Here is a 24435-nt window from a genome sequence, read left to right as displayed (position 1 = left end):
AACCAGACGTGTGAGAGAACAGGAGTCATCCTGCAAGAGAATCTGCAGTGACATCAACTGTCCCTACAGATATATCCTACCACCATGTTGTTTTAAGTCACTAAAGTTTGGCATCCTTTATTAAGTGCAACAATAAAAAATAAGGCAAAGTTTTTGCAACAGAAACAAGTGATGGAGAAGCAAATCATGACACAGAGCATGTTAAAGTAAGCAGACAGGCTAGATCCCAAAGACACTGTACCCCAGTTATCTATAGCTAAGTTACACTGTCTTCATGCCAATGCTACTATGTTGCTATTATTATTTTTTGGTGGTGTTTATATTTAACTTGTGCATTCATTTTCATTTTTAGAGTTATGTAGAAACTATAATTATAGTGAGTTGCTTTACTTTTAATCTTGAGTATTACCTGGAGGCTCATGTGTTAAAAGGCTTGGCCTTTGATATGGCACAATTAAGAAATGGTAGGGGAGCTGAGGATATGGCCTAGTGGCAAGAGTGCTTGCCTTGTATACATGAAGCCCTGGGTTCAATTCCCCAGCACCACATATATAGAAAACGGCCAGAAGGGGCGCTGTGACTCAAGTGGCAGAGTGCTAGCTAGCCTTGAGCAAAAAGAAGCCAGGGACAGTGCTCAGGCCCTGAGTCTAAGGCCCAGGACTGGCCGGAAAAAAAAAAAAAAAGAAGAAGAAATGGTAGGATAGATCATTAGATGGTCTAGAGGGAGATCCTTAGGTCATAGAGGAGGGGGGGACAATCCTTTGAAAAGAACTGTGGGACCCTGGCCTGTTTCTTTTCCTCCCTGATTCCTGGATCATATCGTAACACATTCCTGCCATGAGGTACTGCCTCACCACAAGCCCCAAAGTATGAGGTCAATTGATCAAGGACAAGAACCTGTAAAACTGTGAACCAAAGGCACTTCTTCTCTTTATAAGTTGACTACCTCAGGTTTTTTGTGATAGTGTCAGGAAACTTACTCCCAAAGAATTTCTAACCAAATTTTATTTGTGTTCATTTAAAATAATGTAGCAGTGTGAGGTAAACTCATGAAAAATAATCAGCCTGGCAAAGAACGTTTGCTTGTTGATGTTCATTCAAACTTAAGACATTGATGCCTTTGCATAAAAGAAATAGGCTTTCCCAAAGTGTGAATGTTTGTGTGAAACAAAATGTTGGTGGGTTCCTGACAGTGCAATAGTTGCAGTAGAATGAGGGTGGGAGAGTTGGAGCTGTGAGTTCAAATCTCAGTTTGGTTATCTATCATCTTTGTGAACTCCAGGAGATCACTGGTTTTATGATCCTCGCAGTCCCTATTTGTAAAGTGATGTGCATACAACACCAGCAAAGCACATTTTGTGGAGCTAGTGGCCATTGTAGGTCATAAAGGAGGTCTCTCTGAAGTGTGACTGCTGTTCATAGACCCAAAAGAACATTTTAAGTTGTGTACTAACCATCTAAAAATAATGTGAAAATGGCTAAGAAGTAAGTTTAAAGGAATCTCAAATTTTCAAATTATACCTACTCAAGAGGCTGAGATTTTAGGATGACAGAAGTCAGCCCAGGCAGGAAACCCTTAGCTCCAATTAACCACCAAAATTCTGGAAACAGACCTGGGGGCTCATGAGCACTAGCCTTGAGCAGAAAAAGTCAAAAGCAGTGCCTAGGCCCTAAGTTCAAGCCCCAGGATTGGTGCACATGTACACACACACACACACACACACACACACACACACACACACACACACACACCCCACAATGATACCTGAGTATCATTTTGATTATCCAATAAGACCTGAGTAGCTCCTAGCATTTTTCACATACCAGGAGAGTTTCTAGCTTCTAGCTGGACAAATGGAGATAATATCTGTGAGGAAAACACAGCCAATTATAAACTCCCAAGTCAAGAGTGTGGAGACTTTGTGTCTGCTCCAAAAACTAATTGTTCTAATTTGTTAGTCAATAATCTCAATGGATTATTCTTCTCTGCCTTTGGTACTTTCATTTATGCCTGGGACAATCTTTATGAAAAATGTGATGCCAACTTCCAGTGTGGATCTTCACCTGCTCCCCATTTTTCCTTCAAAAGTAAATCTTTCACCTGAATGTGCAGTGAACAAGGTAGAGTTCACCACAACAGTCTCCCTTTGGGTTCGAACTTAGCCTATGAAGCTCTTCCTCAGAGAACCCTGCTCATGTTTACTACCCAAAGAAATTACTATAACTTCTTTGTCCTCTGTACAACTGTACAATGGAATTCGATTTCTCCCTCATTTACAATGCTCTTTGCCTAATATGAGCCTTACTGGAATTTGCTATCTTCTCTAGATGTTTCTGCCAACCCTCATGATAAATGAATTCCACAAGATAAGTCAATGAACACTGAAATTGGGTGTTCCTGTCACTGGGTGGGCAGACCTCAATGAGGATGGAGGTTCTATTTTACTTTCAAATGAAGTGGAGAACATCTGGCTATCAGTAGTTCTGCAATGTCTGAGGATTTGAAGAAGAAAGAGGAGTAGCTGGGAGTAGCTTCCAGTCTACCATTTATGCTAATTCCTATATAATATTACATAGAAACACATATTTCTTTTATTGAGTCACTTATTTTGACCTATAACTTCTCTTTAGCCATTGACTATTTTTTGTGAAGACTGACTCACTTAAGGAAAGCAAGAAGGAAGTGGCCCATTTGTATGAAATTCAGACTAGTTCATGTTGATGTTGTATCCCTTCCTAGTTTCATGCCTGTAGCTCATGATTTTAAAAAAGTCTCAAAGGAGACACAAAGAACAGACACATTGGTTTTTTAAAGGGAGAGGGGATTTTTTTCTAAGAAGTGCTTAATAACAAAAGGGCAAGCAAAGACGACTCATTAGTGAGAATAGTTCCTTTGAAAGGGCCTGTGTGCTGAGAATAAAAGTGTTATGCTGGGCATTTTCTTTAATAAGGAAGACCTTTGTCTTTTTCCTATTAAGATAGGCTGAAGAGAATGAATCTGAGGGAGTCTTGTAGTCATGACTGTGATTTGAAGATTACTCAGATCTCATCTATCTTATTTCTTTCTCTTCTGAGGAGATCCCCCTCCCATTTCTTGTTACTTTGTCCCTTCATATGGTTGATATGAGGGATCTCTTTATAGAGTTAGATCTAAGTGTGGTGACTTCAATCTCATTAACCCAATTAACCAATAAACCATTTGCCAGAACACCTTCTGTAGGTCCTACACCTTAGATTAACTGGGTAGGGAAGGTGATCACTGTACTCAAAATGTTGTATTCAAATGAGAAAGACAAGAGGTGCCATCCTAAATAGTTGAAAGGAGAGATGATAGGCAAATGTTGATAGATGATAGAGATATCTATGTAGATATATAAAGAGACTGTGGATTGAAAACTAAACTTTACAGAGAGGTCCTTAACAAAGAAGTATCCAATCATCCCTTAATATCCATGAGGAATCATCTCTGGAACCCCCAAGGACACTGTAATCTTCAGATATTAAACTTCTGTACACAAGTGTCCTATACACATACAACCTTCACCCATCCTCCTGTACGCTTCAATTCATCATGTTCAATATAATATAAATGTAAATGCTACACAAATGGTTGTGACAGGATGCCATTTAGAGAATGATGACAAGGAAGAAAATCTGTACATGTTCAGTACAAATGTAATGGCGGGGGGGGGGGGTGGCGGGGAGCCAATATTTTCTATCCACAGTAGGTTGAATCCCTGGATGCAGATACCATGGATAGGATAGAACAAATGTTTTCACAGATGGGAGCAGTAGAGTGAGTTTGAATCCTTGAGATCTTATTCCAGGCTCATTTTGCCACCTCCTGTTGTGCTTACATGTCTCAAAACTACCAAAAGAAAATGGCCAATTTGATAAGCACATATTCACCTCGGCCAAGAGCAAGGGATCCTGGATTCCCACACATTAAGCATCTGAATATTTGGGGACCAAACCATGAGAATAAACAAAAAATTTCCAAGAGCATTTTTAATGTCTAAGTGTTTCTTACATCTGACTAGACCACTACATAATTTCAAGGGTAAGATTTTTCTGTGATGCTGGTGATTGAACCCAAGACCTCATGCATGCTAGGCAACTGCTCTACCACTGAGCCATGTCCATATCCTTTAGGTAAACCTTTTGGGAAGGAACTTAAAGCTTCTATTTCTGGTACTAGCAGAGTTGCCAAGCACAGGAGAGATACAGGAAATAATTTCATCATTGATGCTGACACTCCAAGTGGCTTACCCCATCCAATTCAAACTAGCAGGCTCATCAACCCTAAACCAACTGGAATAAAATTTCTTCCCTACTTCCCTTCTATCCTCATCTCTCTTATGGGTACACATGACCCCAACAAACCTTCCAGAAGAGTTGAGACTTTTTTTGTAGATGAACCAGTTTATCAGGACATAAGCCATGTCCAGAATGTGTTGGGCTAAATACAAGACAGAGCATGTGATTGACATGGTCTTCCTGCCACATGCTAATCACCACCACAGTCCTCTGACTCTACATTCTAGGACTTACCAGCTTTATATTCCCTGTCTTTTACTCCTGTGGAGAAACTTATGTGTACAAGCTGTGACTCTCTCCAGAGTTCTTGAAGACTTTATATTCATAGTTCTGCCTGCAGACATCAGCAGACACAGTGGTCCTATGAGAACAGCAACCTTCAGGATAAAGCCAGGACCAAAGCCTGTTTTGTAGTACCCATGGTCCATCCTTAGCTGTAAAGAATCAGGAGTAGAATTTTCCTTCCTCTAGATCTAGCAGTTGGACCATAACTTCACCCACAGTGTAGCATATCATAGACCCACCTAGTAGTGGTCTAGTCAATACTCAAGGCCTCAAAAACCTGATAACTCTGTGTACTCACAACTATAGATATACCTTTACTCTTTTCAATACATAGTTGACATGAATTTTAATTGATAGAAAATATAATCTTTGAAGCCTATTACAGAAGATGTATAAGTCAAAGATACCCAGGACCTTCCTCTAAATAATCCCATCATTACTTTTGTTCTTACTTTCTCCACAGACACAAGCTTCAAATAATGAGGTGAAGACTCATATTGGAACCCCATTGCCAAAAAAAAAAAAATGTTCTTAAAAAAACTCTTACTACCTGACCCATGTGGCTCCTTGAAAATTATCTGAAATAAAGCAAGCCAGAATTGGCATAATGATGCATAACAAAACCCAGATGTCTCTGGAATAAAAGGTTAATCAAATGCTAATGGTAAATGAGTGAGTTGTAAAGGCAGGAAGAAGAATGTTGGAAAGAAATGAGGTGCAGCCTCCAAGTGACTTGGAGCAAGCTCTCTGCGTGGAATGCTTTTTATTTAAGGAAATTAACCTTTTCTTTAACACCTAAAATCTGTCAGAGGCCTTATAAGAAAAGTACTAAATATACCATCTCAGGGGCTGAATCTTCAAACATGAAGCAAAACTCCTAAGATGTACTTTACTTGGAAGGCAGCGGGGGGTGTTGGGGGGGAGAGATGTATCAATTGCTAAATGCTTTGATTATACTTCCATCAATTTTGATAGAAGTGGGGACATAAGTCCTGGCCTTGTCAGGGATTCAGTGAGAGTTGGCCATGTTTTAAAGCAAATGTGCTTTGTGAATTGCAAAACAGTTCTTGCCTCATTCCTCAGCACCTTCAACACTTGTCTCCAGCCTGATAGAGAGCGCCATATTCACAGCCAGGATTAAAGTTCTCTCGGTAAATGGCACAATAGGATGTACAGATGAAAGGCAAGTGAGGGAGGGGCATATATTCTCAACAATGCCACTATGATCAATGTCCAAAATCTACAGGGTAGGTAACATTCCAGCAAGAACTGATGCTACAGCTCAAGTCTTTACAGATTTGAGAAGCAGAACCTCACACCATCCCCTTCCTCCTCTGAAAATCTTGGGTTATTTTTCCCCATAACACTTCAACTGACTAGTTAAAACCCACCCATAACATGAAGATAACTTACTTTATTCCAATCTATGAATTTAAATGTTTATGGTATCTAGAAAATACCTTCAGGGAAACTCCAAAACTGATATTGTTGCATGTATTTGAGCACCATAAGGTGAGACATGCCATTAACCATCACACAGTCCAGCAAGCCAAGCAAGAAAATCAGATAGCAATTGATGGCCTGGAGAAGGGAGGGGAAAGGATAGTGAGAAATTCTTCTCTGTAGATATCTAGAGGCCTTTCAAGAGTCGTGTACAAGTGTATGTGTGTATGCATGCATGTGTGTGTGTTTGTGTGCTGAAGTAGGAAAAGAACAAGAGAGTGATATAAATGAATCCTAGAGAAGTAAACACATCAAGCAGAGCCCAGTTTGCTCTTTAACTGGTATGACTTGGAACTCAAGCACCAAAGCAGACTTAGTCAGATGTCCTTCCTTGCTTCTTTCCTTCCTTCCTTCTCTCCCTCCTTCCTTCCTTCCTCCTTTCCTTCCTTTCCCCTCCTTCCTTCCTTCCTTTTTCTCTCTCTCTCTTTCTTTCTATTTCTGTCTGTCTGTCTGTCTACAGGTATCAGGGCTTAAACCCAGAGCCTGGGTACTCTCCCTTTTCTCCCTTAGCATTTTTGCTCAAGATTAGTGCTTCACTCTACCACTTGAGCCACAGTTCCATATCTCGCTTTTGTTTTTCTTTTCTTGCTGGTTAATTGGAGTCTCACAGACTTTCCTGCCCTGACTGGCTTTAAGCCATGCTCCTCAGAAATCAGCCTCCTAAGTATCTAGTATTAATAGTGCAAGCTATCAACACCCCAGCCAGATTTCATTTCTAATAGTGACTTGGACTTTCTCATATCTTAATGGCAGGAAGACCTTAACTGTCTAGGAAGAGTTCTGCTAAAGGGGCATTGGTGCCATCAATAATACACAGAGATGTCACTGTCCTTTCTGGCACAGCTCCCTCCCTTGCCCACCCAGTATTCCTCAAACTGGTAGAGGAGGACCAAGAGGCATGAAACCATGCTCAGCTCCTGGGTCTTGTACAGTGTCTGGCTTTAGCCAGAACTGCGGATGTGCCTACTGGAAGAAAAACTAGGCTGAAGTCTGGGGTTGGGTGGTTTTCCCTTCTTTCCCAGAGTGCCTTGTCTTCCTTATGCAAAGTGATCTAGCTCCCACCTAAGGGTCACCTAAGTGTCACCTAAGTGTGAGCCATCCAATTGTACCTTCCCATCCCCCCCTCCCACTCTAATGCTACATGACCAGGTAGGAGCCCTTCCTGAGTCCCTTCCCAAAACAAACACTGTGCCATAAGGAAATCCTTTCTTTTGGAAGATGGCATGTCCACCACAGCAAGTACCCTGCTGCCCTCAAGTATATGAGAATGCCTCCAATGGTGGCAGAAAATCAGCACAACACCACAAGAGGAATCACATGATTCCTGATCTGGCCCAGAGGAAATTGGCTTTGATGAGGAGCAATAAATGCAAGGTAGGAAGGGGAAGATGTGCCTCAAGAGGTACAGCCATAGCCTTGAGAGGAAAAGTCAAGTGAGAGCAAGAAGCTCCAAGTTCAAGTTTCAGTTCACACACACACACACACATAGTAATAATCATAATAATATGCCAGGCAGGTATAATTCCAAGGGTTAGAAGCCTTCTCTTGTGCCCAAAGAAGCAACAGGGGGAGTCAAGGGGCATTTCTCCACTCACCTGATTGCTATGATTTGATTGCCTCCTCTAAAGCTCACATTGAAATGTTAGAACAGTGTTGAGAGATGGAATGCTTAGGAGAGAACTTGGTCATGAGGGCCATGACATCATAAATAAACTAGTGCTGTTATGACAAAAATGGGTTTAATATAGTGGAAATGGGTTCCTGATAAAAGGTTGGGTTCGGTCTAACTCTCTCTGTGTTAGATACAGTTATTTGCTCTTCCACTGTGTTTTGATAGTGCAAAAAATTTCTCAGCAGGTGCCACTGCCAGGCTCTTCTTAAACTTTCCAGCCTCTAGAACAGTGAGCTAAATAAACTATTTCTCATAAACTATCTAGTCTGACAGGACACAGTACTATATATTCTTCGAGCTTCTTTACTTCATTTCTCTGCCTCTATCATTCTGAACATGTGACTGCCAATCTTAAAGTTACACAATAGCTGTGGACAATCTGCTTTTCACATCTCCATTCTGGACAAGAAGAGCCAGAAAGACCAAGGGGTTAAAAATAGCTTTTAATGAAGTCCAAAAATATCATTGCCTTTCACTATTAGCAAGAAACGTTGCTGGGATAGATACTCTTCTGACAGAGCTTGTTACTTGCCTTATTGTAGAAGCTCTATACTATTTTGTTGACAACATTGTTGCAACTGGCCAGCAACATTGTTACAGCTGGCTATGATTGTTGCAACTGGCTAGCAACACTACTGTGCAGCAACATTGTTAGATCTGACTAGCAACATTATTATAACTGACTAGCAACATTGTTATTGCTCTTACCTATTCCTGGTCTCTCCACAGATAACCCATCCCAAAATCAAACAAGCACTTGCTTCTATTTCCTTTGAATTTTCATGGCCTTAATTCTAACCCTGATTCATTTTTTATTTATTTTAGCATGAAGAATTTTTAAATTAAGGACTTTTTCTTTTATCAAAAAGGAAGGTCTTGGGCTGGGGATATAGCCTAGTGGCAAGAGTGCCTGCCTCGGATACACGAGGCCCTAGGTTCGATTCCCCAGCACCACATATACAGAAAACGGCCAGAAATGGCGCTGTGGCTCAAGTGGCGGAGTGCTAGCCTTGAGCGGGAAGAAGCCAGGGACAGTGCTCAGGCCCTGAGTCCAAGGCCCAGGACTGGCAAAAGAAAAAAAAAAAAAAAAAAAGGAAGGTCTTTTTCTTTTGTTATGTATATATTTTTAATTTATTATAAAGGTGAAGAACAGGGTGGTTACAGTTACATAAGTAAGGTAAGGAGTTCATTTATTTTTTAAATTTAATTTTATTGTCAAAGTGATGTACAAAGGGGTTACAGTTACATACGGAAGGTAGCGAATGCATTTCTTTTCAAACTTGTTACCCTCTTCCTTATTTTTCTCCCACTTTTCCTCCCTCCCAGCCCCCACGTGAACAGTTAATTTCCAACATATTGTCTTGTGAGTATCGCTGTTGCAATAAGAAAGGTCTTGGCTGGTCACTGGTGGCTCACACCTGTAATCCTAACTACAGAAGAGGTTGAAACCTAAGGATCATGATTCAAAGACAGTCCAGGTAGGAAAGTCCATGAGACTCTTATCTCCAATTAACCACCACATGTATCCATGGCTCGAGTGGTAGAGCATTGTCCTTGAGCAAAAATCCTCCAGGACAGCACCCAGTTCTTGGGTTCAAGCCCCAGAACCAGCACAAAAATGGGGGACGAGGAGGGAGAGGGTTATTAAAAGACACCCCCCCATCCTGTCTTTGAAAATAAAGTAATAAATTAATACTTTCATCTTTTTCTGTATTTATGCAAGATCAAGTCATAAAATCCTTGGATAAGTTGATTTTAATGATACATTTATATGGCTGGAACTTTTGAATTTATTTGGAGATATGGTATCATATCCTTTGTTAGATACTTGGCTCAAGCACATGTTTGTGAATCTAATATTGCACTGATAATTTATTATATACAGAGGATTTTAAGCAAAACATTTGGGAAGAGTTTTCATAAACATAGATTACTAGAAGGGGTAAAAGTGACAATTTCACAAAAATGAGGGGGCCACTTTTAAAAGCATGATATATCTATAAATTTGTTGATGTATTTCCAGAAATTCTTCAGTATAGTTTTGTATGCTTGTCATGGATCTAGTCCTGAGATTCATAGTTGAGTTGTCATTGTAGATACTTATTTTTTCTATAAGATGATTGCTTATGCACAAGAAAGCCATAAAAATTTTAAATGCCAATTCTCCCCAGCTTTCTGAACTTCCATTCTGATAGCTTGTAAAATGATTCTCATTAATTTTATGGAAGACCAAAAAAAATGTAGCCAGGCATCAGTATTACATGCTTATAATCAGAGCTTCTCTGGAGGCTGAGATCTGAGGATCATAGTTCAAAGCCAGCCCAGGCAGAAAAATCTATGAGCCTCATGTCTCCAACTAACCAGTAAATAAATAAATAAATAAATTTGAAGTTGTAGCTGAAGTGATAAGAGTGCTAACCTTGAACAACAACAACAAAAAGAGCTAGGAACAGTGCCCAGGCTTTAACTTCAAACTCCAGTACTGGCATTGTGTGTGTGTGTGTGTGTGTGTATCCATATACATATATATATACATATATGTATGTATGTATGTATACTGTCATTTGACATGTTTTTTATAATATTAACATCCCATACATTGCTCGTGTGCTTGTTTTGGCTACAGAGAAATGACTAATCCCTACAAGTGAGGACATCTTTGTGTTGTACATGATTTTACTAAGAATATATCTGCCTCGCTTTTATATTATTTGGTGGCTATCCTGTTTCAAAACAATTTTGTGTGCTTTCAACTGATAGAGTATTCATCAGAAGTGGAAACTTTCTACAACATATCCCATATACTTGAAAACATATCAGCATGATCATATTTAATTCTAGTTTTAGATTATATTTTATTCTAGTTCATCTTTCTTTTTGCGGGGGAAGTGGGGAGGGGACAGTCCTAGGACTCAAACACAGGGCCTGGGCACTGTCCCTGAGCCTCTTTGTGCTCAAGGCTAGCACTCTACAACTTGAGCCACAGCACCACTTCTGGCTTTTTCCAAGTACTTTATTGAAGATAAGAATCTCATGGACTTGTCTGCCTGGGATGGCCACAATCCTCAGATCTCAGCCTCCCGAGTAGCTAGGATTACAGACGTGAGCTACCAGTGCCTGGCTAGTTCTATCCTTTTTCAAGTTATTAATTTAACCAAGTAGTTTGTATTCATAGATCCCCAAGTTTTTAAATTTTACTTTGTCATGAAACTAATGCTTATTATACTCTGGATTCAACTTATGGTATTATTTAGAAGTTTTAAAAAGCTGTAGTCCTAAGTGACCTCTGTGTCTTTAAGTCTCCTGTTTCTAGTTTTCTTCTCCTTGTGAACTCTGCAAAATGAACTGGGAGTTTTCTGATTTTTTTTCTGGCTTCTTAGCAGTTTTACACAGCCAGAGAACAATGGCTTCCTGGAAGACCAAAATAATCGTGTTAAAGCTGAGTTACATGGGTCTTTGGACATTCATCTTTAATGCTTCAATTTTGCTTAAGCATACACTCGACGAGTTTCTAGTAATTTCTGGTAATTCATGTATTCCTTGCAGTGTACTTATTCATCTCAAGTATCAAATTTGTTGCTTTTGACTAGTATGCATTCTTTTCTTATTATTTGAACATTTGTTCAGCATCTATAATTATGTCTTTGTTCCTAACGTAGTACATTTCTCCTCTCTCTCTCTCTCTCTCTCTCTCTCTCTCTCTCTTTCTCTCTGTCTTGTTTGTTTGTTGTAGCTTTAAAAAGTCTGTGTATTGGACTAGTCTTTTCAAACAAAACCCAAAACTTGTTTTTCTTTATTTTTATACTCTTTAGAGTCAGATGGGAGAGATTCTGTTTCTTTTCTTAATCTTTATAATACCTCTTTCTTATTACTGTTAAAATTACTGGGTTTTTTTGTTTCTTGGGTTAATACTGTGTTATTTGTAATAAAATGCCTTATATTTTTTTTAAAAAAATAGCACTTGGTTAAAGTTACCTCCTTTAAATAGGGTTTGAATTCATTTCACTGGCTTGGAGGTGAGAGCTTCCATTTTTATTCCTTTCTAAGTAGTCAGTAATTATAATTATAGTTCTTTTCTACAGGATTGTTAACTTCAACATGGCCACTGCCACTAAGTCATCTACATAGTCCTGAGTTTCTTGCTTTTCCTGCCCAGAAGGCTATAAAATGTCCAGTCTGAGTGGTGTCCAGTTAACTTCTCTCTTTACTTCTAAGAATTTATTCTTTATGTATTCCGAAGTTATTGTTTCCTTCTATATAAATTTTATCAGCATACATTTCTTGTAACAAGGGTGATATTGTGACATTTGCATACAAGCATAGAATGTATGTATCTGTATCAAACTCAACCCTGCCGTCCCTGCCACTCTCCCTCCTTCCCTCTAAAACCATCTCATTTGTTTTCATGTTTTACTTTTATACATGCAAATAAGCTACTTTGACTAAATTCACCCTCTCCATTAGACCTCTTCCTGCTACTGGTAACCACCCCCTCCCCAAAGAATAACCTATTTGACTTTACTGCTATTCGTGTTTTTTTTTTCAGTACCTATTAATTGTACCAAAGGGGTTCACGATTTTATTTCCAATATACATATATTGTATTTAAGCCAGAAAATCCCTGTCGATTCTCTCTTCCCCTTCACATCCCCTATTGATCAACAAGTTTCATTGAAATTCCTTCATAAATAGCTGCAAGGCATTTCACACCCACTTTCCTTTGTTCTTTTCTCCTCTCTCCTCCTCCTAGTAGCTAGAATCATAGTGTGTGTGTGCATGTACATATGTATGTACATGTATGTATATAAAGATGATAGATGACAAATAGATAGATGTGCACATCAATGGACAGTCTATTGATTAGGGGGTTAGAACCACATTCTACGTATGTATGTATGTATGTATGTATGTATGTATGTATACACACATACATGTGCATGTCACACCCTAAACAGTCTCATAACTAGAATCATGTCTTATTCACACATAGATGTAAAAATGTATATACATATGTGCATGATTATGAATGTGTATGTCCTTTAGATCCAGTTTCTAAAAATGAGTAAAAACATGTGATACTTGACTCTTTAAACTTGGATTGTCTCGCTTAATCTGAGAATCTCCAATTCCTTCTATTTTCCTATAAATCACATGGTTTTTTATGGTTGTGCAATATTATGTACTATATCTCTTTTTTATCCATCCATCTCTCATTGGGTAACTCACCTGATTCCACTGCTGTTGCAATAGCATGGGTATGTTGACAAATCTTTTATGCATATCTCCTTTGGACATATACCCAGTAGTGATATGGAGGGTTCATAAAGTAGCTATATTTATATGATGAATACAGTAGTTAAACATTTTGTGTTTGCTCTTGAGTTGTAGTCTTTTTTCTTTTGTTTTCTTTCCTTTTTTTCAGTACTAAGGATCGAACTCACATTCCCAAGCTTGCTAGGCAAAGGCTCTACCACTTGAACCCTTTCCTCAGACCTTTTGCTTTTTAGTATGATTTTTTTTCCAATTAGAGTCTCATGTTTTTACTAAAACTGGCCCTGAACTGTGATTCTCCTACCTCCACTTTCTAAGTAATAGAGATTGCAGGCATGCACCACTACACCCAGCCAATGGATGTCATTTTAACAATGGAAAGCATTCCCTTCTCTCCCCTTCATTTGTTTTTGCTCAGCTCTGTCTCTTGGGATATTAATATTGTCAGCTTGTGTTGGAAGTGGGGAAGGCTTTGCATTTATTTAACAAATATGTTGTCAATCTTTTGTACTCATCCTTTCTCTAGCATGTGTATCTTTTGGTTGATTGTGCATATCTCCTGTTTGGTCTGATTTCTTTGGTATTGTTTATTTGCTTGCACATTTGACAGTGTTGGTGTTTACAAGGTCTCTAGGTCATTTACATTTATTGTGTCCACAATGATTGCATCCCTTACTTTAAGTTCTGTGTGCTTTATATTCTTGCAGTGTTGTCTTTCCCTCCCTTCCCCCTTTGCTGTCTTTTGCTGGAATAACTAACTTTACTTGGCTTCTCCTGTCTCCACATAGGAAGGTTGCAGCGCTTCAGATTAATTTCAACAACCACAATCTATTTTCCTGTGAGCCCTGCAAACCACATTCCATTTTCTCCTAACTTACAGAGTTTCAGATGAAAAGTCCAGTACCTGAAAAGTCCCAATTCATTCTGTCTCCTTTGTAATGCTTCATTTCTTCCTGTCTAAATGTTTATGGGTGTTTTGCATTCTCCTGTAATTCTCCAAATGATTTCTTTCCAGAAATCTGTCATTCAGTGAGGGGTGCTAATGTTAAGGCTAAAACTTTCTTCTAAGTTAAACATCCTTTTTCCTATTTTCTTCCATTTCCTCTGTTCCCTCTTTCTCAAACTCATATTATACAAGATACTCCAGTTCTCTCTCTCTTTCATACCTCTTAACTTTCTTTTCTTTATTTCTTTCTCTCTACTTGCTCTGTTCTCCAAGATAATTCCTTGAATAATTATTCACCAGTTTGGTTTATAACATTATTACATTAAATTTGAGATAGTAATTTGTGTTCACTTTCTATTCCTGTAACAAAAGACGTGGGGCTAGGATTATGACCTAGTGGTAAAGTGCTCGCCTCGTATACATGAAGCCCTGGGCTCGATTCCTCAGCACCATATATATAGAAAAAAGCCAGAGTGGCACTGTGACTCAAGAGGTAGAGTGCTAGTCTTGAGCAAAAAGAAGCCAGGGACAGTGCTCAGGCCCTGAATCCACGCCCCAGGACTGGCAACGAGAGAGAGAGAGAGAGAGAGAGAGAGAGAGAGAGAGAGAGAGAGAGAGAGAGAGAGAGAGAGAGAGAGAGAGAGAGAAACAATTCTTCAGGGGCCATTCAAGAGTCAAACTATAGCATAATCTTTGCACATGTCTTCCAAGGATCATGTTTTCTTATGTGTTTTTTTTTCCTCATAGCAAATTATTCACAACCCTATGTGCTTTCATGTTTCACTGAAATTGGCCAAAATAATGAATATTTTCCCCATGCTTCTTCATTGACTTTAGAGAGGTCCACATTTACATTCAGCTCACATTTATCAGGAGTTCACATGTGCCTAGCATTGTTTTCAACATGGTGTATGCGTAACTCAGTTGATCCAAAGCAGCCCTGTGAGGATTAGAGAGTCACAGCATGCATGAGTGTTGTTACCAGTGTTTTACACAAGGGAGACTGGGCAGAGCCTGAATGTCAAGACAGGTCATATGACTGCAAAGCCTGGAATGAGCCACCATGGTTCATGAGGCCCACTGTTTTTCTTGTCCTCTGTTCCATGACCTCTGCAGCTATGTCTGTGAATTTTCTAGTATCTTCCTCATCTTCTTTCTTTTTGTGTTGGTACTAGGGATTGAACTCACAATTTAACACTCTTGCTTTTGCTCCCAGCTAGTACTTTACCACCTGAGTCACATCTTGTTCTGTTCCTTTCCTTCATTTTAATAAACACAGAAATATGTCCATACTGACAAGAAGGGTGGGTATACCATGGCCCTTGCTTCAAGTAAGGTCAAATGACAGCAGAGTGTCCATAAAAGTGCTTGTCCCTGCTTGTCCCAGAGTGGTACTGGTGCCCTCGGCTAGTAGTCATGTCATGCCTATCCTCATCTGGTATCCATCCAATTCATTTCTTTAGCTTGTAAGGCCAGTGGACAGAAGTATGACTGCCCAGTGTCTGGCAGCATGGCTTCAGGAGTGAATCAGATGCCACAAGCCAGTGACTTGCATGATAATGGCAAGGGTCCAGGGCGAGTGAGCAGGACACAGATAGTGTCCATAGACATGTCAGCATCCCAAAACTCCCAGCATCCTCATCCATAGAAATTGTGAGACATAAATGACAGATCCTTTTTGATCTGAGACTTAAATTTTGTTCATGATTTGCCAGCATCCTAGCTCCTCAGGAGGCTGAGATCTGAGAATCATGGTTCAAAACTAGCTCAGGCAGAACCATCTGAGAGGCTCTTATCTCCAATTAACCACCAAAAAGCCTGAAGTGAAGCTGTGACTCAAGTGATAGAGAGGTAGCCTTAAGCAATATACTCAGGGACAATGCTCAAGCCCTGAGTTTAAGCCCCAGGACTGGCACCAATAAATAAATAAGTAAATCATAACTTTTGGAAGGTAGAGAATAGATGCAATAGCTTTTAGTGGCTCATCCCTGGAGTTGAGCCAGTCATATTACTTGTACTCCCTCATGACTCACCTGTGCTCACCTTGGTGCTAGCTGTTCACTGTCTACCTGAAGTTCTTCTACTGCCACCTGCTAAATCTGATCTTCTGTATTCTCCAACATTGCTGCATGTTTTAGCTTACATGTATGTTCCTTTTTGTTATATTAGTAGAATTTCAGTTGGAAGAGAGTGAGGGGAAGCACCTGAACTCAAATCATCATCTTGAAAACAAGTCTTAGATTTCTGGCAGATTTTGTGCTACCAGTTACTTTTTCATAGCTTGCTCCTCACGGCCTCAAGTTTTCTCAGTTTGATTCCTTAGTTGATACTCTACTACTTGAACTACACCTCTGGTCCAACTTTTTGCTGATTAATTAGATATGGAGGGCCATGGACTTTTCTGCCCAGGCTGGCTTCAACTGGGTTTCTGGGTCTCCACCTCCTGAGTAGCTAGGATTACAGGCTTGAGCCACTGGCACCTGGCTTTGAATGATACTTTTACATTGATACATGAATTGTATACACTTACATTTGCAACATGATGCTTTTGCAATAAGTATTCTTTGTGGGATATGGTGGCCAGGATGACAGTGAGGGGAAGCCAGGCAAATGTTGGTTAAAGGTTAAAACATTTGGGCTGGGAATATGGTCTAATGGTAGAGTGCTTGCCTTGTATACATGAAGCCCTGGTTTGATTCCTCAGCACCACATAGAAAAGGCCAGAAGTGGCACTGTGGCTCAAGTGGTAGAGTGCTAACCTTGAGCAAAAAGAAGCCAGAGACAGTGCTCTGGCCCTGAGTTCAAGCTCCAGGGCTGGCACAAAAAAAAAAAAGTTACAACATTTAAGCTAGACGAGAGGAATCTGTTCAAGTGCTCTCTTGATGCAAGATGAATATTGTTTTGTTGATAACATTGGGTGGTATCCTTGAGCATTGCTAGAACATATTTTGCTGTTTTTATCAACTTAAGTGAATTATCACAACATTTTAAGTAGGAAAACATGTCAGAAGGATTCTTGGTGGTGTCACTTCAACCATGAAAGTATGGATGACTTCATTTGTACTTTTAAAAGTTCAACACCCAAACCCATATGTAATAGCTTCTAACAAGTTAAGGCATGTTTCAAATGCTCTGTGTCTTGATCCAAAGATGATAAGCAAAACTGAAAATAGCTTCTTTGTAATTTATATGTCTTCACATGAGTATTTTTAAGGGATTCATGTTTCTATGGCATGTGAATTTAATTTCAGTAACACCAACTACATTAATTAATTCAGTTGACATTTAAGCAGAGAGGGAACAGAGTATCATATGCAGTGAGGAAAGATAAGCTCTGTTTAAGAAGGAGCTACATACGGTAAATAAATCACACAAGGCCCTGTAGGGAGGAAACCACAAAGGCCATTAGTCACAGGACTGGGTGTTGAGCAGCGTCATCGAGGCAAGGTTTTGTTGGATCTTGCAAGTCATGTCTGTGAGCTGGATTGCCTTTGCAGAGGGACATGAGAAGCTTCAAGGAAGTTGGTTGACGTCAGTAAGCCCCAAAAGGAGGGTGGATCTCAGCAGATGGACGACAGTGGTGAATGTTGGGTGCTATGGTTGAGTTGTACTTGGTAGCCTCTGTGGAGCTTGGGATATGTTCAGCATGGTAGATCCAGACTGGACACCGACACCTTCTGGCCCCACTGTGGCTTAAAGGATGACTAGACTGTGCACTTCAGGATGCAGCTGGGTTCAGATCTCCCCATGTGTCTCTCTGTCCAGGACTAGCACATGCTTGGAGCCAGCCCCATCCATGGCAACAACCAAATGGGTTTATGGGGTGTAGCATGGTGCTATCTGCTGCACAACCAACTTCATTACATTCTCATTGCCAAATCATTTCTTGTCAATATAAAATGACATCATCTGATGCTTTCTGATTTCAGGTATATCTTGCCCAGTATTAATACTGAGACCTTTGCTCTCTTGTTATTTCATGAGCCTGATAGACCTTTTGCTAATTTCTTCTCTTTCTACTTTTTTGCCTTTCTGTGTAAGTATTTTAGCTAACACTTAAAAGCATACATTCATAGTCTGAGTTTTGATCTCAACTAAAAGAACTCTATTTGTCCATTAAAACTTAAAGTTTATGGTTGCTGGTGGCTCCTCTCTGTAATCCCAGTAATTTGAGAAGCTGAAGGGGAGGACTGCAGCCCAGGCAGAAAAGTTTGTGAGGCTACCTTCTCAACCAACAGCTGCAGTGGCACATGGGAAGCTGAGATTGGGAAGACTACATCCAGGCCAGTCTTGCAGGACAATCTGATAGAGGCATAAAATTCCAGTGTGTATATGTACCACATTTTCCTGATCCATTCGTCTACTGAGGGGCATCTGGGTTGGTTCAAAATTCTAGCTATGACAAATTATGCTGTGATGAGCATTATTGTGCTGGTGGCTTTAGTGTGTTCTTGTTTGTGGTCTTTTGGGTAGATGCCCAAAAGTGGGGCTGCTGGGTCATAGGGGAGCTATATGTTTTGCCTTCTGGGGAATCTCCATACCGCTTGCCAGAGTGGCTGAATCAGTTTAGATTCCCACCAACAATGAAGTAGGGTTCCCTTTTGGCCACATCCCCTCCAACATTTACTATTGTTAGTTTTCTTGATAAAGGACATTCTTACTGGGATGAGGTGCACAATCTCAATGTTGTTTTGATTTGCATTTCTTTTATGGCCAGTGATGTCGAGCACTTTTTCCTATGTCTCTTTTGGCCATTACTCTTAAATTTCTTTCATTGACACTTACCTTTAGCTGGCTAGAAAATGCATTTTCTTTGAAGGAGACTCCATAGAGATCTATGCTTTCCTGAGTACCCAGTGATTCCTGGGCAGGCTTTAATGCCTTTATAGACAAACTTCCCAGAAGCAGAGAGGTCTCCAAACAATCCTTCTCCTGAGCAGGAATATTTTTCTGGCAGATATGTCTCCCCACATATTTGCACATTTACCATCTCCATATGTTAAGTTCTTATCCTAACCTTTCTCATTTCCCTATTTTTCTTGCTTATCATGCAGTATCTTATGCCTATGTCTAATACTTGTACTAAAAATACTTAAAGTGATATTTGAAATAACAGTTTTATTAATGATTTTCTTTTCTTTTTGCTAAGATTCTTTCCAAGATCTCTTCCTTCACGATTTTGTTAGAAAGTTCATACCCATCCTGAGATCAGGTACTTTCCCAACAGTCTCAAATTATGTTTTAGTACATGATCACTTTAACCCATCAGGATTGGTTCTGGTGGTTATTACAAATATCCAGCATTCCTCTCTAATTTGAATTGTCACCATTCTCCAGTGTGAAACATAAAGGTTGCTTTCTAGACTCTAGACTCTAGACTCTATGTCTTGTTTCATTGAATGTCTTTTCTCACACTAATTTCTCAATTATTTTATTGTAAGTGGTTGTACAAAGAGGTTTCAATTCAATAAGTAAGAATGTGAGTACAATGCATCTTGATCAATGTCATACCTTTCTTCCTTCTACCCCATCTTTCCAAAGTCCATCTAAACCTTCAAATTATATGGTTACATTTTCACATACATACATTGAATATAATGACTATATTTACTCTTCCCTTTTCTCTCCATTTTTCTAATTTCCCAATTTGAATTGTTTGGGTTTCATGATGTTTTCCCAACTGCCAACCTTCTTTTATTTACAATCACATTTAACACCCACCTTTGGACCTCTCTTTGCGCATTTATTCTTTCAGAAGGCCTTTGGACTTAATTTCATCCAGTTTCAAAAATATACCCCTTGAGGCTTTTGACTGAAATTGCATTGCACTTTTGAATATGGGAAGGCTTATTGCATACTAGATATTACTGGCCAGTCTTCTGTTTCTCTTTCCTGTCACAGTTTTTAACCTCTTTATTTTTTCCCTGTGTGTTCAGGAAGTTTTTCTCAAATTCACTTTTTCCTTCACTAATCTGATTTTCTACATAATCTACTATTCTTCTGGGTAGCAGTTTTGAATTTAATACTTCTGTTTGTTCTTCATGCTGTCTTTACCAATATTAAAGCATTTCCTTTTGGGGGGACTCTTGGCTCCACACTCACAAATTTGATTTGGTATTAGGAAAACACTCATTGTCCTCTTGCTGCTAGCTCTATATGTGTTATGGTAGAAATCATCCATCAACCAACTCCCAGGAAAAGTAACCTGGAGATCTCAGAATCTAGGATTGTCTCTGAGTTTTATTCCCAGAAGCAATCCTCAGAGATTTTTATCCACATAGATAAGGCCCAGAGAAGGAAAAAGAAAATAAATAGATTCTCGCTGGTTTGGTTTCACCTGTTTAGCGGTGCAGTAGAAGGATGATCCAGGCATCCAGTGACCTCCTTCCTCCTCTAATGAGGAAGCCCAGCAGAGTCTTCACAGGTCACCAGCCTCAGCCACCCTCATAACAAGTCCACAGACCTGTCCTCCCAGCAGAGCCATCTGTTCCAGTCATATCCCAGGGTCTGCACTGTGGTGGGAACCAATGGCAGTGATGGGATTAAAATTCCTGGCCCCAGGGCCTTGGCTGGCTCAGTGACAAGCTCTCCAGAGGTCCCTAGCCATCAGCACAGACTCTGGATGAAATGTGAGTTCCTTCTTTAGTCCATATGCCAGGTAGAGGTTTCTCCTTGTATATCTATCATTCATAGTCATTTCCACAGACATTGGGAGATGACTTCAACTGCCTCAAGCCCATCAAGGTGCTAAGAAGCAGAGGAGTGTCAAGAAAATGCTGAGCTTTGTGTTTCCATTGTTTCAGAATATTTTTTCATCTTTCTCAGTTTTTCTTTTCTCATTTTTGTACTATTTCAGAGAGCAGAACCATTTTAAGCAGTAATATTCTAAAGAGCTCACAAAATACTGAAGTTATCCTAATGAGAATTGAATTTTCACTAGAATTCCTCTGAGAAAGGAGTTCATGACCTTAAGGTAACACCCTCACAAAACCCTCTTCTAAGAGGCAGCCTCACAATTTCACTGGAAACAGATTTCTGTTTGGGAGAGGCATGCATGTCCCTAAATTGCCTTGAGCCATTAATAATAATTATGGACACTATAGAAGTAATCCAGTGAAATAAGTGAAATGGGGTGGAAGGCATGGCTCAGGTGGCGGAGCACTAACCAATGAGCAAAAACATCAAATACCAAGTTGTGTCATAGAGTTAGACAAAAAAGAAAGAAAGAAAAAAGTAACCAAAAACAAAATGAAAGGGAGTGGAGATGTTTTCATTATTGTGTAAGACAGTCCCTCTCATTTCAAGAGTTTCTTTCTTAGCGAGCTTTCTAAAAAAAATAATTTGAAAAGGCTATATGCCTATGGTTCATGTTTGTAATCCTAGCTACTCAGGAGGCTGAGATCTGAGATCAAGGTTAGAAGGTAGGCCAGGCAGAAAAGCCCATGAGACTCTTATCTCCAATAAGCTAAAAACAAAAAACAACAAAAGCTGGAAGTGGAACTCAGAGCAGTAGCCTTGAGCAAAAGAAGTCCAGGGACCGCACTGGGACTCTGAGTTCAAGCCCCAGGCTTTAGAGTGCACAACACACACACACACACACACACACACACACACACACACACAGAGCAAAGCAAAGGAACAGGAGAATACAAATACAGCCAGAATACTCAATATACATACATGATAAATGAATTGGAGAAATGGAAATGAATCTTGGGAGAGGGAACACACTGGATGGAAGAGAATCATGGAAGAGCTGATTGACAAAGAAGCACTGGACATGTCTATGGACATGTTCAATTGTAACAGCCTTGTACAACCTTCTGAAGCTCAGAAAGTTGTTTTATCAAGTTTAAAGAACCAAGACCCCAGGAATGCAGAGCTTTTTCGTGTGAGATATTTGGAAATAGAAAGGCAGGCAGAGAGATGACGTTTCCAGCACTGATATCTTTGGATTCAAAATGTGCCAAACCTTAGATCATTTTACTGGGATTGATGATTATGGAAGCTTTGCTCCTATGACCACAGGGACATCTCACAACGCCGCTCAGAGGACCAGAAGCCCAGATGTCACAAACTCTGGCAAATCAACACAATGTAAATGTAATCTTAGGTGTGTGTGTGTGTGTGAAGAAACAGTCACTTTCATAAAGAGACACTTTGAATGATTTGTGTACATTCCAAAAATCTTTTAGATTCAAGTTGTCCACAAGACATTTTTATAGTCTTCTTAGGAAAATGAAACATCACCTTATAGTTGAGGTCACTTTCTCTTTGGACAGATTTTTACCTAAACACCATTTTAAGACCTCACATAGACATGCATTTTAAGAGAAACATGGCTCTTTCATTTCATTTGATAGCCCACTTCTGTTTATAACCTTACAAACAATAAATAGTTGGTGTGTGCCATAACCTTTTTGGTTCTTAACAAGTTACAAATTGCAACTTGATGTGATTTGGCTGTTTGATTTCAGCTAAGGAATTTGAAGGATTATGGCTATTTGTTGCCATATATGTGTTTTGGAAAATATGTAATTTTTGCTCAAATCAAAATCAGTTACCTGATACAAAATTTTCCTTATTGTTGGAAGCCCAAGGTCCACTCTGAAACTCCCTTGTAACCCATGTCAGTTTCTTTTCATTCTTTATTATTCTCCCTGAGCATAAATCAACCTATTTGTTTTTGTTTTGTTTTGTTTTTGCATGTTAGTTGTTTCTCACTGTTGTAGTCCATTCCTCTCATCTGAGCCTCATTATTTCTCTTGCTGAAACATACTCCGTGGCAGTATTTTTCTGTGACGTCCTATATCAAATACATTTGGGGAGTCCTTACACATCCAAAAATATTCTTTATGTTATATTCATTTCTGATTAATAGAAGTGTCAATAAGAAAATTTGAGGTTCATCACCTATGTCCCAAGAGATAGAAGAGCTATAGTCTTCCTTTTCATGGTCACACATCCCTGACCCAGCTCCTGGATTCACAGTGAAAACCAGGATCTAGCCCATACTGTAAATAAGGTTTGTTTGATCCCCCACTCCATACACACTCCCAGGCTTCATTCTGAGGACCATCATTCTGGTTGGTGATTTTATCCAGTCATGGTTACAAATAACCTAACGAGCTATAGGCCTCATCATTGTACAATGTGTTGTTGCTACTATTGGTTTTATTTTCTGTTTCTGGTTGCCTGTGCACATGGTGATAGTTAATTTTTTTTACCTTAGTCTATTTTCTACTGATATAGCAAAACTATCTTAGGCTGGATATTGTATAGACTTACATTCATTTGGCTCATAGTGCTGGAAAATATACCAGTACCTGCTCAGCATCTAATGAGGGCTGTCTTACTACATTATAGTATACTGGAGAGACACATGTGTCTGCTAGCTCCAGTGGCTCTTTTTATAAGGCCTCAAATGCTCCCAAAAGTGCCAGCTTTAAATATCATCGATATGTGAATGCAGAGATTAACTCTCCAACACATGGGATATCATTGAACAAGGGAATCCAGAAACTAGGAAACCTCTAAATTTAGTTCTTGCACTCTCATACTGTTCAATCACTTGACAAGCAAAGGGACTGACATAGGTAGTGATTAAAAAATATGTACAGACACATATATTTATATATAAAATATGTAATATTTATATGAATACACATGTGTATATATACATGTGTATGTACAGATATGTATACATTTGTATACTTCTATATATGTATCTGTATGCACAGGCACACATACATGTGTATGTATGTATATGTGTGTACATACATATGTGTATATATAGTTTGAGGGTAAAATGTCCCAATCCATAACTCTCAGAATCTTTGCCAAAGTTACTTTAGAACTCTAAGCTTCAGTTTCCTCATCTGCAAAATAGGGGTGAAAAAATAAAAATTTCTTGAATTTATTCTAGAGAGTTAATGATCAGTAGTGAAGGATTATTATAATGATTATCACAAAATACATTTAATCAACACTAGTTTTAGCTAATTACAAGTTTTGATTCACGTTATGCTCCCTATATCTAGATCCACTGCTACAAGGTAATTGTCCAACAGATACAAAGCAACAGCAGCAATCACTGGAAGGCCTCAAAGAGATAAAAAAATAATAATAATGTACTATTGTGAGTTAAGAGATAGAGTTTCAGCATAGAGCTCCTTGACTAGCTTTTTCCCTTTATGAATTCTTGTTAAGTCCATTACTTGGGGAAAAGGAATGTATCCAAAGCAACTATGTACAATCCATAATATTTGATAATGATAACAAACAACTGTGTTACTGGTTTATGTATTTCCTGTACTATACTTGTTTGTAATTCTGTAGTTACTTGCATATTTATTTGGTCAATGTACATTTCACTCAACTGATTTTCTTTTTTTTTTTCTTTTTGCCAGTCCTGGGCCTTAGACTCAGGACCTGAGCACTG

General features: G+C 39.3%; 1 protein-coding gene across 2 annotated transcripts in view; it reads left to right on the top strand.

The window, feature by feature from the left end:
• The window catches only part of Pcsk2 (proprotein convertase subtilisin/kexin type 2), a 263957-nt gene that overhangs the window by 50547 nt on the left and 188975 nt on the right, over positions 1–24435 (top strand). The window lies entirely within an intron of this gene.

Source organism: Perognathus longimembris, chromosome 6 (genome assembly GCF_023159225.1).
Source record: "Perognathus longimembris pacificus isolate PPM17 chromosome 6, ASM2315922v1, whole genome shotgun sequence".
NCBI classification, from domain to species: Eukaryota; Metazoa; Chordata; class Mammalia; order Rodentia; family Heteromyidae; genus Perognathus; species Perognathus longimembris.
Note: the sequence above shows the minus strand (reverse complement) of the source record. Positions and strands in the feature narration are given on the sequence as shown.